This window comes from Mustela nigripes, chromosome 8 (assembly GCF_022355385.1).
Source record: "Mustela nigripes isolate SB6536 chromosome 8, MUSNIG.SB6536, whole genome shotgun sequence".
Classification (NCBI taxonomy): Eukaryota; Metazoa; Chordata; class Mammalia; order Carnivora; family Mustelidae; genus Mustela; species Mustela nigripes.
Window position 1 is genome coordinate 71,673,474 of NC_081564.1, and position 14,666 is coordinate 71,688,139.

The window sequence follows — 14,666 nt, forward strand, 5'->3', positions numbered from 1 at the left end:
TTTTAAATTATGTTGTTAGCCACTGCATCACATAGTTTTTTTTAAAAATGGTGGTAACTCCTTATAAACCAGCATAGATCGCCCCCTAAGCACCCAGTCTCAATCCCCACAGTAAAACATTTTGGTCATCTTTTTCATTGTACTTACATATTTCTGAATGGTTTGCTTATTCTATTCTTTACTTAGCAATTTTACACATTGTTTACTGATGGGCTGTTATCATGGTTGAAGATTTAGTTGTCTTAATTATGTACATAGATCGTCTTTCCTTATCTCCATGCTCTACATATATATATTTTGGGAAGAAATGCATGTTTTCCTGAAATGACATCAATCAATGTTGGTTTGGATGCTTGGGAAATTACCTGATAATTGGTTAAAAGGCAGGCAAAGGAAACCAAGAAAGATTTAATTGTTCATAATTGTTTAATTATTGCTCACATCATAATTTATGGTTCCTCTGTTGTCAGCGTTCCCATTTTTCTGATTATATCCACATCTGAACAGAGTTGTATATTATTGCTACGTTGCTTTTCTCTCCTAGCCTTTTCTCCCCACTGGAGTTAGTCATATCCTTTTTCAAATTTGTTTAGTAAACTTTGTATCTACTGTAAGTTATTCACAAATGCCCCCAAATGATCTTTCAGTAACAGTCAGAGCAGTCTAACTGCTGTAACGAATGAGCCTCCAAGTCTCAGTGGCTTTATGTGGTGTATGTTGATTTCTTGCTCATGTCATGGTCCAATGTGTGGCAGGGAGGCCTTCTATACCACACGGTCATTCAGAGCTACACATTTCTTCTACTCTCTTGGGGCTCTCATGTCTTCTAAAGCCTCAGAACTCTTTACTGAGTCTTGTGTCTAGGTACCACGGAATACTTAGAGGATCTCCTAAGTACCTTAAGGGAAAGGCCTGCAAATAGTGTATGTCACGGCTATCCACATGCCAGGGGCTAGACGCAATTACATGTCTCTCTACCTGCAGAAGGTTAAGAAATGAAATCTGGTGGGGGTGCTCAGGAGAAAGAGCACATGGACTCAGATGAGCATTTCCAGTCTCACCACACACATTTATCAATAATTCTTCAAATGTATATGTACATCCTTCCTTCCTTCTCCTGTAGTCGTTTCCTACTCTAACTCATCCTTCTGCTTTCTCTCCAGGCCTGCTTCACAATTGTTCTGGAGAATTCACTTTTATGTCTCCTATGTTGGACCTGCATTTCTTGGGTCCAATCTCTTTCTCTTTCTTGATTTATAAGCTTGTTTTCGAGACCCTTCTTTAAAAACTGTACAAGAAGTCCATTTTTCTATCCTGGCAGATCTGAAAATATCTTCAATCACACTTTACTGACATTGTATCGGGGTACACAATTCTAGGTTCAAAATAATCTCATTTTTAAATGTGAAGGCATTTAAAGAATCTTCTGGGTCTGTTACGGCTCTTGAGAAACCTAATGCAGTTTTTATTCTTTTCCTTTTATGTGATCTGCTTTATGTTTCTGGAAGATGTTTCATGTTCTTTTTATTTGGGCTTATATTTTTCAGAATGATATATCTTGGTATATTTAATTAATCAATTGTTTTTAAAAATTCTTTTCTTGGACGTTTAGTGGAAATTTTGATCCCAAAGATTCATGGTTGTGATTTCTGGAATCATTTTTGCACTACCCATTTAATTACTTTTTCAACCCTTTCTGGGTAGAGAGAACTCTTTTCTGGAACTTTCTGGAATTCTCTTTAGTCAGAAAATTTCCCCCTTTTTCTAATTTTTTTTTAATTTCCCTAACTTTTTGTTCTATTTCCCTGAAGTTTTTTTTTTTTATCAGAATCTTAACAACCCATCTGTCAAATTTTTAAAATTTTGAGTAAATTTTCAACTTTGAGAGATTTTTCCTGTCTTGCATATAAATTTCTTTTTAATTCTTTTTCTATAGGAGCAGAGTAAAAATATGTGTTCATCTTGTTAAACCACAAATTACTCTAGTTTACTTTCTCCAGAAAATAAACTTCCAGTCTCCTGGAGGCTGGGATGAGCAGATGGAGGAACTTATGGTTGGTTGATTGTACGGCAGTGGGGAAGGAAGTTTTGGGTCCAAGCATTCTGTAGACCGAAGTCTAGCCAAGCCCCTGTGTTCACCCTACCACCTGGCCTCCTTCTATGGTGGTATTTCTGCCTCCTAGGTCCAAGCCTCGCAGGCTAAAGCACAGAGAATCATCTTGCTTCTTATCCATAACCCCTCCTACAGGCGTGCAGAATGTAAACTCTTCTCTTCCAAGTCAGTTACAAGCCTCCATCTGATTTACACTCTTTCAACCATCTTTGCTGTTTATTTTGTCGTTTGAGGTCTCTTCTTCTATCTGTTTCTATTATTTAGTAACATTTTAAAATCCTCTTCTTCTCATATTAGAGGGGTTTAGGAAGGGCGAGGATGAAGTCTCCCATGTACATACATGTATCTGTTTATTTTAGTGCTCTGTTTATTGGTCGATAAACCCATTGACAGATTATGTCTACTTAACCTATGCCGCAGAAACTCAGGGTACAGGAAGGCATTTATTTTGACTACGACGCATAGTGCTGCCCCCCTGTTTTCACTGGTTTTGTGGGGTCTTTTGGTCAATGTGGCCTTCCTGAGGTGGCCCAGAATCACTTCTCTCCTGTTCTGCCACCATTCTCCTTGGGACCCCCCTTCCCCCAGGGAAGGAAAACTTCCACCACTTTCCAGCAGCTGAGTAGCATCACTGTGTAATGTTAATGCCTCTGAACCTCAGAACCCAAAGATGGGACTTCCGTGGTAGGTGACACCAGGAGGGCCGTCCACGTGGAAGTGGGCCCTATGAGGCAGCTGGCCCGCTTATCTGGGAGCAGATGAGAAATGTCTGCGTTAGACTTTCTTATGCCAGGTATTTTTCTAGAAAAGGGGAGGCAGCACAGGGTAGTGACCACCCTGAGCCCTGCCTTTGGGGTCAGCAAACCTGAGTTCTACCTTTATGATCCTCGTGATTCTGGGCACGTTGTTGGGACTTTCTCAGTCTCCGTCTCTTCTTCCTTAAAGTGGGGACAGTAAAAATAATAGATTCCTTGCCTTTTTCAAAGCAGTGTGATGAACATCAAATGAGATGATCTACAGGCAGGGCTTGAATAATAGCTATTTGGATTAATGTAAACACATACACGGGGGGAGGAATACAGATTATCACTGATGAGCATAGAAAATCATTTTTAAAATATTTTTTGAGAATCATTTGAAATTAATGTGCTGCCTACGGTAGAATAAATTCAGAGTTATGTTCTATCTTTTATCTCTCTCTAGGCCCAGGGACACACGCTTATTATATACTCAGATGTTGCTAATGGATACAAAACAGATTTGCCATTAATACAGATTCCCAGTACATTTTGAATATCTACAATTCAAACCTCCTATACTTTCTCCTAATAGTTCAGAATAATTTTTATTAATTGGACCTTACTTTAGGATAATGAAGTAGATCAGAGCTACCAAAATAACATGTATGAACAACACGTGTGTATATAGAATTTACAGTGCTAGGCACCATTCTCTTTTGCTCACAATAACCCTATCTAGGCATTTTATCATCCCAGTTTTCTAGACAAGAACCTTGAGGCAAAGGAAACAGAACATCCATATTTTCTAATAGAGTCTTGTGGGACCCAATACTTTCTCCCATCGTCCTCTTCTTCATTCTCACTACCAGGTGTGACATTGGGTTTTGGTTTGGGGCTCTTCCTTCATCTTCTCCACCCACAGCATTCTCAGGGAGATGCTCCCTAGCTGGAAACAGCGGTGTCTCCCAGATAGTCCTGAAAGCCCCCTGCCAGAACTGAGTCAAACAATTAAAATTTAAATAGCATCTCATTGTTTCCCAACAATGGTTTGGAACATTTAAATGTTCTTCTCGGAGGAATAATTCCATTGTTATTATACATATGTAACCTTGGATTCTCCCCCTTACCATCAGCCCATAAACTCTGGGATGCCAGAGTCAGTCTGAACTGTTCCCTCAAGAGAGCCAGCCAGGATCTGTGTTGCGGACAGAAGGAGCCAGCGTGCCTAGAGCTGGATCTGCCACGTGTAGACACTTTATAATTATTTGTTCAGTGCATGTGGACGCTCTAGATTTTTCTTTGCTGTCATAGACATGAGCTCTACTTACTACCCTACCGCTCTGTGAAGTGACATTAGGAGGCCAAAAAAAATTGGGACGGTGCATACTGCTTAACGCATTCAAATGACCAGGTCCCAACTTTCAAAGCATTGATTTCGTTAGGTCCCCTCTTATTTCCCAGGGCAGTTCCTTGCTCTGCCCGCCGTTCAGGAGACATCCCCTGGGAGGAGAGAACGCCGTGCCTTGAAAGAAGCTCGCACAGTGCCCCGGGCTCTTTGAATAAGAGGTTGCAAACACGACACGGGAAAATAGAGGAATAACAGTGAGCTGGCTGCCCGGGCTTACAGCCCCGCAGTGGGGAGGATTTACAGGAGCCCCGCGCCTTTGAGTCACCAGCAAGATTGCCCGAGGTGAGCTCGGCACGTCGGCGTTAGGACGGGGAGACACGCCTTCTTCTCACACAGACCTTCCAGATCCCGGAGGCTCGGCGGCCGACCCGGGGGTGGTTCTCCACGTCCTGCCCCTGGCAGTCCCGACGGGCAGGGGCTGGGGACCGATCCCGAGCGGCAGGTGGGGAAACTAGGAGCTGTCCCCACGAGCGGCGCCGCGTAGAGCAGATCCCGTGCGGTCGCGGGCGCGCGGGAGCCCCGGAGTCCGGGCTTTGGCAGAGCGGACCGAGACCTCTGACACCCGACACCCGACACCCAGCGCTCCGGCGGAGAGACTTCGCAGGCTGGTGAGTTGCGGCAGCGGCGCTGCCAGGGCAGGAATGAGCTCCCCGCCCGCCCCGGTGCTCCCAGCCGCCCGCCCGCGAGAAGGAAGTGAGACGTGGACGGGGAGCGGCGGGCCGGGAGGGGAGCGAGCCGAGCCCAGCGGAGCGTGTGCCCTGCGGGGGCCGGTGCGGGGCGCGAGCTCGCGGGGCCGCAGCGCTCCCGGGGCACCGCGGTGGGGTCGGCCCCGGAGCCCCGGGAAACCCGGGCCGGCTGCGTTCTGTCTGGGTATTTCCGTAGCAAACAGCTGGTTAGGATTAAACAAACACCACCGCCTCAGCCCCCAAAACAAGTCACAGCAATGCCAGCAACCTTCCGTCTGTATCCCCAAACAGCTCAAATAATTGATGATGATGATGATGATGATGATGATGATGATGATGTGGTGTTTAGAGAAGGGCAAGTATTTGAGTGATCCGAGCCAGCTAACCAGCTAAGTGACAGGAATTTTTTTTTTTTTTTTTTTTTTTTTTGCTTCCACAGGTGTGGTGGCCACAGAGAAATCAAAAGTAATTTCTGTCTTCCCGTATTTTTGCTCAGTTATTTCCAAACCCTGATCCTTGCATGGCCGCTGCGAGGGTGTTTGCATGGGTGCTTGTTCACGTGGCCACGGTACCTTAACTTCCAAGAGCTTCCCACCCAATACAACATAATTTGATTCTTCGAAAAATACTGAGGCAGGTGACTGGCGAAGGCTGCAGGCTGTCTTAGGAGGGAAGAGCCATGTTTGGTTCAAGTCACCACCCCTGCATCATGCTTAGTGGCTTTTTATTTCAAAATCTAAAATTAAGGATATAAGGTTCTGGTTGATTAAATGGTACATTACCAAATTAAGTCCAAATTAATAAATGTGGTTCCAGGGTTATTAACAACAAAATTATTATTTAAAATAACAGTATCCATGAATTTTGATATGTTTCTATTTTTTTAATGTGTACTTATTCTTAATATTTAGTTACAGTCATGCATATTCAGTGATGTTATTAATAAATATACATATTTATATGCATGGTTGTATAGTTCTAAATTTGAGAAGTTAACAGAGAAGATGGACTTCGGCATTACAGACTTAGGCATTTAAGTTTGTTGAATTTTCAAGTTATTATAAAGTCCACATTGTAGTATTAATTGAGAACCATACTTGCCTTGTGCCATTCCCCCTAAAGAGTTAGTTTTCATAGGTTCTTAGCATGATCCTCTACCCAGATGGGATCAGCCTTTCTTGAAGGCAAGAGGAAATTCTTATGGGTGACCCAAAAAGGGTCATCTTGACAGTTTTGTATTAGTGAGGCTTTTCTGCTTAAGGGTTATGGGCCTCTCCTAAATTGTTACCATCATTGCTTTCAAAAGGAAAACAAACATTTCAGATGAAACTGGATGAGCCTGTTCTCATAGTTGCCAAGAAGTAATAAAGGGAATCTGTCAAATGTGAGCAATGGCGGCTCTCATGGGCCATTTCTGGAACAGGAATATTTGACCTGATAACGAAGGTGACCTCAGACATCCATCCTCTCAGCTCCTGAGACACCAGCTTACTCTAAAATTATCTACTGGTTTCTGAGTTGCTTTTCATTTAGTTAACTGGTTTTTGGTTTTGTTTTGTTTTGTTTTGTTTTTTTCCTGGAAAAGTGGAAGTCAGCCAAAACTCCAGGTTGTTCCGAGCAGAAATCTGCTCTTTTCCCACCCTCACTCTTTGAAGTTTCAGGTTGGGTTTTCGGTCTTTCAGATCAGCAGAGCATGAAACATAGACTATTCACATAAAGCTCACCTCGCCATTAATCTAGTTTCTTGAGTTGATTCATCAAGGTAGCTTAGTCAATAGTTCAGCTCTTAAGCAAGTAATTGTAATGTTGATATGCAGGAAAACAATTACAGTAAAAATAGACAGGACAAACCAGGTGTTTCCCATTGGAGAGTATGTCACTTTCTAGAGTTGGTGTCTAAAGCAGAATGATTTTTTACTCATTATTAGGTGTACTTGAGCTGAAGTTTATGATATAGTAGTAGAACGTAGCAACATCACTAAGCATAATAAAAGCCTATTGTAAACCCCATTCGTGGAGTTGAGAGTTTTACTTAATTTGTTTCACACAATCATTATTCGTGTTTTTCAAATACTAACTTTCTTTCGTAGGTCCTCCTTGAATGAAGGAAACTTGTCTAAATGACCAGTAATGATACTAAAACTCTGTTTAACACATAATTACAAAAAATACCATCTCAAATCTTTTTACGTGAACAACTTCCATGTATTAAGAAAAATTATTTAAGTTTCTTGTTCACTTATTTAGCAAGTATTTATTACTGCCAAGCACTCTCTGGGCTCTGTGTGGACAGAACTGGACAAAACAGACAACAGATGAACATCCTGGCCCCACAGAGTTTGCCTTTTACCAGTGAGACAGGGAATAAACAAGATACACAGAAGCTGAAGCTATACTTCATGAGAGATAAATGCTGGGAGAAAATATAAAACCGTGGGGGCATGGCCCAGCAGGTGTTGAAATTTTAGATCAGGTGCCCAGGGAAAGCTTTCTTGCAAAGATGATATTTGAATATTGGTCTGAAGGAAGTCAGGGAGTGAGCCGTGCGATTTTGAGTAGGAAGAGTTTTCCAGACAGAAAGGATAACAAGCAGGGCTTTGCCTGGCATCTTCTAGGAAACCAAACAGGCTGCAACACCTGGAAGGGGGCTGGGGTAGCAAAAAATGGGGGTGAGGTGATAATGGGGCTGGGTCACAGAGGGCTTTGAAAGTCCTGAAAAACATGTTGACTTTTGATTTTTTTTTTTTTCTGAATGAAGTGAGAAGACACTAAGATTTAGATACTGTCCATTGAAAATTCATTCAAGAGACTAATCATACTCTGAGCCTTGGTATTTTTCTAAGCCAGTGGGTAATAGAGGTTAATATCATGGAAATTACATTCGAGCTTAGAGATAGACACTTAAGTTAATATACAGATTAGCAATCATCCAGGTTTCAGTGCTATTTTAAAAAATGTAATGTGAAATAAGGAGAGTGACCTGGGAGGGGTAGGAGGATGCTGTATGATTTGGAAGCAAAGCCTCAGAGAAGGCCATCTTTCTGAAAGATCACCCTGTCCTCCTCAAAGAGAAGGGGGTATAGGGTGAGCAGAGAAGAGACCAGGAGACTAGATAGGGGGTTATGCCAGCAGATGACAGTGGCATAGATCGGGAATAGTTGTCCTGGAGAGAAAGAAATAGATTCAGGACCTCTTTGAAGACAGAGCCAACAGGACTTGCTGACAAATCAGATAAGGGGGTGGATTGAAGAAAAGGGAGAATCAAAATGATCATCAGGTTTCGTGTGGAGTTTTATAAGACAGGTGGTGAAGCTCTTTCCTGAGGTGGATGAAGCCAAGAGAAAAAAAAAAATTGAAAGGGAAATGCACAATTCATTTTCAGCCTTTTGAGATACTCTTAGGTATCCATGTGGAAATGTTCAATTGGGCTTTGGATATAGAACTTGGAGCACTTGGAAGAAGTCACAGCTGCTCATAGAAATTTGGAAATAGAGATTCTGTGGGAGCTATTAGACCTCTGGTCTTGAGGATATTACCAAAGGACCACACTCTGGCTTATTGTAACATCGAGGGATCTTGCAGAGGAGTCAGTAACCACCCCCGCCCCCCCACAAAAGAGTGTTGTCACAGAACCCAAGCCAGGAAGTGTTTCCAAAAACAGGGAATGGTCACTTGGGTCAGACATTGCAAAGATGCAGAGTGAGACGAGGACCAGGAAGTGATAATTGCCTGTGGCAACTTGGAATCATAGGCAACCTTGACAGAAGACAGAGTTGTTAAAAATAAGGAATTCAGATAAACTAACTTTAACAAATGCTGGAAAGAGCATTTTGCAAAACCCCCAAAGAGAGACTACTAGAGAAATTCATGAGGCTACATAGAGGCTCTAGTAAAAGCCATTTTAAAAAACTGGCTTCTAGAACAGATGAACAAAGGGGCACATAATTAGAAATCCTTACAAAGGTGTTGTGAGCTGTCGAGAGAGAATGAAGAGGAGTAAAACCCAGAGTGGGCTGAAGCCTGGAAGGAGTGCTGAGGAGAACCAAAGATTCTTCTAGCGTTGTTTAAAGTGAAGACGTGAATAAGGAAGTTAATGGATGTGAGTGAAAGTAGAATTACTCAGTTTCTATTGTGTTTCCTTCTAATTTCTACAAAAAAAGAAAATAGTGTTCCAAAATGGGAAGGAATTGATAACACCAAAAGAAAATTTAAGTCAAAGGAAGTTGAGAAGTTATTGTGACCGGGAGTAACTTCTTTAAATGGGCAAGAGTAATGCTGGGTTTGGTCAAGAAAACCTGTCTGAGGAAACTTGTGTTTCAGTGGAGACTAAAGGATATTTGGGTGCAACTCAAGTGGGCAGTCAGGACAGAACGATCCAGATGGAGCCGAGGAACCTGCTGAGATCTCCATCTGGGAAAGAGTGTGGTGCCTTCAGTGAGCTGACAGAGGGTTAAAGTGGAAGGCAGGGGGTTAAGAGGGGCTGAAAAGACCACTCAGGAAGTCATGGCAGGGACTGAATACAACCAAAGAAGACCAAGGAATGTTCCACTCCAAAAATTCTTTGTTGCAGCCAAGAGATGGCCTGTGCTGGGAGGCTGCACCAAATGACCTTTATTATCCCTGATATCTTGATCTAATCTCTGGTATCTGGGGATAAGGGCATCTCCAGAGAGATGAGAGGGCGAGAGGAAAAGTGGAGCGTAAGGATGGATGTGTGCTGTCCTCGGATGGGGAAAGCTGCCTCAAGGCCCAGACTCGGTCTCTTCTGAAGGCCTGGTGTGCATCTGTTTCCGGTACAAACTGGGAGGAAGTCTTTGAATTCTATGCTGTGGTTTTCTCTGTCAAACGAGTGTGTGATGATAACTGAGTTGTTGCAAAGATGGAATGCCCTTGAATCATGAATGTTTCTTTCTCATTCCCAGCAGCGTTTCTAATCAAGTGTGGTCTGCGTGGTTCTCACTTCTTACAGTTTGTCACTCTCTCAAAGGACACTTTGACATTCAAAATAAACCCATGCATGAGGCCAAGGAAACCAGAAGTTAGTTTCCTCTCAGTTCCTGGAAAGTGTTGAATTCGGGTGATTTTTGTGAATAAAGTCTTGAAGTCTGGTGCCTTTGTTCTAAAGTAGTAATGTCGGTTCTTAAAATCAATATAGTAAATATCCACATGCAGGGAGAGTCTTGGCAGCTTGAGAACAGAGAATTATTTCAAGAGAAAAGAAACAATTCAAATTCATAAATGTTGACTATGTATTTAAAGAAAGATGCCATGTTTGCATCATACTATTTTATAACCAGTAGAAACATTTTTATTTGTCTTATTTTTTAGGAACTGTGTCTTTTGTTTGTTTGTTTGTTTTTTAAGAAAGGTTCTATTTTATTTTATTTTTTAAAGATTTTATTTATTTATTTGACAGACAGAGATCACAAGTAGGCAGAGAGGCAGGCAGAGAAAGAGGGGGAGCAGGCTCCCTGCCTAGCAGAGAGCCCAATGTGGGGCTCGATTCGATTCCAGGACTCTGGGATCATGACCTTAGCCGAAGGCAGAGGCTTTAACCCACTGAGCCACCCAGGCACCCCAACAGGAACTATGTTTTTTAAAAGTGTGTAGATGAAAAAAATAGTTCAAAACTGCTTTCAGATTAGTTTTTTTTTTTTTACAGTAAGCATGTTATTGTGTATGATAACTTGATCCAGAAAATGAAAATAAGGACTCAAAGAATTATTGACACCCTTTGAGAAGAATCTGTAGAGCACAGATTCTACTGTAGAGCACAGATTCTACTGTAAAGCATAAACTTTAAAGAAAATTGAATTCGTTATCTCAAAGTTGACAGTGGTATTCATTGCAATAAAAGATCTGCTCACCATAGTAAAACTGATTATAGCAATTTAACCTCTGGCATAATTTTTGTATATTTGAATTTTTTATTGAAAAAAGTCATAAAGTGCCTTTGATGTGTCAGCAACATATTTGGTATTTTGGTTGAAAAAGGCTGAATAAAGCAATTCCTGCTCTTGAAGAACTTAGAATCTGGTATGTTAGAGAGATCCTTGAAAAGATCATTTTAGTGTCACCAGCTAAGGTTTAAGTTAGTGGTTTCAATGCAGTATTGTGATAATAAACAGGAAGATAAATTTAAGGGGGTTAAAAACTCTAGAGAGATCAGTTAGGAATGGGAAATAACATCTGAAGTTAGCTCAGTGATTGTATGCTTGGAGAAGAGAAGTCAGATTAGAGAAATAATGAACAAGAATGGCATTGACCAGGGGTGTCTGGGTGGCTCAGTGGGTTAAGCCTCTGCCTTTGGCTCAGATCATGATCTTGGGGTCCTGGGATCGAGCCCTGCATCATGTTCTCAGGGAGCCTGCTTCCCTTCCTCTTTCTGTCTGCCTCTCTGCCTAATCATGATCTCTCTCTCTGTCAAATACATAAATAAAACCTTAAAAAAAAAAAAAAAGAATGGTATTGACCAGATAGTAGGAGAAAGAAGAAATTTTTATAAAGTTTTTATTTATTTATTTTTATTTTTTATAAAGTTTTAATAGCTGGTTTTTAAGGAGGCAATATAGATGGGTGAAAAGTGGTCCCCCAAATTGAAATTAGGTATAAAAAATGGTGAACCAAGTTAGGGGACAAAGATACACTGCACATCGGCTGTCTGTGCTCATTCAGTTGTATATGTTCAGGGTAATAGATTCTGGAATCCAAACCTCCTAGAAGAGGTCAGCCTGGTGACAGCGACTGAGATATGCTGGCTAAATCTGCAAGACCAAGTGTCGTCTCTCAGGGAAAGTAGTAGTCGGAACATCAGACTCTTGATTTTCTTCTTCTTCTGTCAGCACTGATCTGCTTTGGCTAATGAAGACACTTAAGTTCTGAGAAGAGGGGAAATGTAAGGTTATATCTAATTATATATATTCGTTGTCATTATTATTATCATTATGGTTAAATTGGAAGAACATATTAAGGATATCTTTACTCTTAGTTTATGAATAGGACATCATTTATCCCTTTCTGTAGGGCAGTCACTTTGAGTAATACTTCCTTTCTCTAGGATTCTGGTCTGTATTCTCTCTCAGCCCCCACTTGTGAAAAATGGCAAGTATCTCAGTAAGGAATGTGTTCTAGTGCCATGGAATGGAAACCCTAACAGATTCCCAGAGGGACTGAATCTATTGGTTTGGGCTTATTAATACCATGTCGTACTAACGGACACCCAACCAGTATCAATAAAAAAAAACCAGTTCCCTCCCATTTACTTCAGTAGCTTTGTTCTAGCTCTGCTATGACTGACTTTGTGTCACTTTTAATCTCAACCTCTACTTACCAAAACATAGTAAGTATCTTGATGTTCTAAGAGTTAAAGAATAATTCTCTAATAATGATTACTTTTGCTATTTCCCACAATATGTAAAATATTGTCAAATGTAAATATATGTCAAGGGATTGACAAGTTTAGGGAGACATTCTCTCTCTGCTACCCCTTCTTTTCTCATCCCATTCCCATCGCCATGACAATATGCTTTCTAGCTCACTATTTGAAAAAGTCCTGGGAATAGGTCATTACATTTAAAGACATTCTGAATTTTTCTGATTATTTCTGATCAGAAGCATATTTCTGATTATTAAGTAACTAGTATAAGAACATTCTGCATGCCTACTTGTCAAATTGAGGTGTTCTCTCTTTCCCTTCTGGATTCCAGGTGTGTAAAGCATTCTTTGTTACAGATACATCATTTCTGACATCTTGTTCTGCACAAATGTGTTTTTCATAAAAGCTGTGACTTATGATGAACCTGTGTAGATCACTATCAATTATAGCTCTTTGATCCTGTTGTCAGGGATGAAAATTTGCATTGATAACAAGTCCTTGATTAAAGACTGACAACAACCACCATCATTTTCAGCTTTGAAATGTTACCACCAAAAGAATGCATTCATTTAATGCACCAGTTTTCAAATCTTGGTCATTGTGTAGGAACATCAATAGTTTGGTCATTTTCATTTTGATGAGCACAGTTTTGCAAATTCTACCTTTTCTTACTACCACTTTCTGTTTGGGTAGGTTTTTTTTTTGTTTTTTTTTTTTGTTGTTTTTTTTTTTTACATATATTCTTTTGAGGTTTCAGACATTTATGCCAAGCTATGAAAAGGATGAAAGAAGTTTAAAATAAGCATGTCTCACATGTCTTCTAGCCATGATCTTTATGAGTCTAGTTTCTTTTAACATTATTGCCAAAATCAGCCCAAGGAATGATTTAAAGGCAGAATTGAATTGAGTGATGTGGGTGACAGTGAGGTCTTCTCCAAACCACAAGGTCTTGATGAAAAGAAATTTAAGGGCAGAAGTAAAAGTTTTTTTTATCTATTTAAGGTTTTTCTCTTGGCCTGATATTCTCTCTAGCCCTCCAAGATACTGAGAACATATACCAAATCCAGCACTAATTAAGAAAAATCTAAGAAGTAGACTGAATCTTGAATAATATCTTTTTTAATTCTTCATTTTATTTTCATGTTTATTTAATATACAGTTTAGTTTCAGGTGCACAACATAATGATTCAACAATTCTACACATTTCTCGGTGCTCATCAAGATAAGTGTACTCTTAATCCCCTTTATTTCAGCCATTCCCCCAACAGCCATCCCTCTGGCAGCCATTAGTTTGGTCTCTGTATTTCAGAATCTATTTTTTGTTTGTCTCTCTCTTTTTTTGTTCATTGGGTTTTTTTCCCCCTTAAATTCCACATAGGTGTTAAATCATATGGTATTTATCTTTCTCTGACTGACTTATTTCACTTAGGACTATACCCTCTAAGTCCATCCATGTTGTCTCAAATGTCAAGATTTCATTCTGTGTTTTTTTTTTTAAGATTTTATTTATTTATTTGACAGAGATCACAAGTAGGTAGAAAAGCAGACAGAGAGAGAGAGAGAGAAGGAAACAGGCTTCCTGCAGAACAGAGAGCCCAGTGTGGGGCTCAATCCCAGGACCCTGGGATCATGACCCGAGCTGAAGGCAGAGGCTTTAACCCACTGAGCCACCCAGGTGCCTGAAAATTTCATTCTTTTTAATGGCTGAGTAATATTCCATTGTATATATACACTGCATCTTCTTTATCCATTCATGTGATGAACACTGGGTTGCTTCCACATTTTTTTCATTTTTTTTTTTAAGCAGCAAATATAATTTTATTCCCATTACTTTGAAATTACCCTGCTTAACTGGATCTGAAATGAATTGAGACTAGAACTAAAGAGGAGAATAAATATTTTTATGATAATCACTCCAGTGTCAAGTTTCCAGAAGTAGATTTATACGCTAGCAATGGTGTCTATAAGTAAATCTCTAACATTCTTAAGAGTAATTGCTTTTGTTCTGAGGCTTTATTAAAGAAGAAAAGATTCTTTTTTTGGAGACATATTAGAGAGCTGATATATCCTCAGCTTCTTCCTACATAATTGGGAGTAAGTTAGGTTCTTATAAGGTCAAGCATTCTTATAAATTCCTGCCAGAACAAAAAAATGTATTGCATAGTCCATATTGTCATGGAGGTAAAATTGTCTCCTTGAGTTTTTTTCTTTGACATTTGTTGAAAGTGGAGCAAAGAACTTCCTTTTTAGTACATGTCAAGAGAAAACTGTTCTTTTTCAGAACATCTCAGAGCCCAATTTTCTCTCTTTTTAGTATTTTGTTGCTTCTAAGATGGGGAATTAG

General features: G+C 40.3%; 1 protein-coding gene across 1 annotated transcript in view; it reads left to right on the forward strand.

Annotated features, from left to right (window-relative positions):
• Positions 1-4,615: 4,615 nt before the first annotated feature.
• Positions 4,616-14,666, forward strand: part of RAB27B (RAB27B, member RAS oncogene family) — a 52,226-nt gene continuing 42,175 nt past the window's right edge. The window contains exon 1 of the mRNA XM_059409711.1: positions 4,616-4,869. The gene's annotated coding sequence lies outside the window, so the exon portion shown is untranslated. The remainder of the gene's footprint in view (positions 4,870-14,666) is intronic.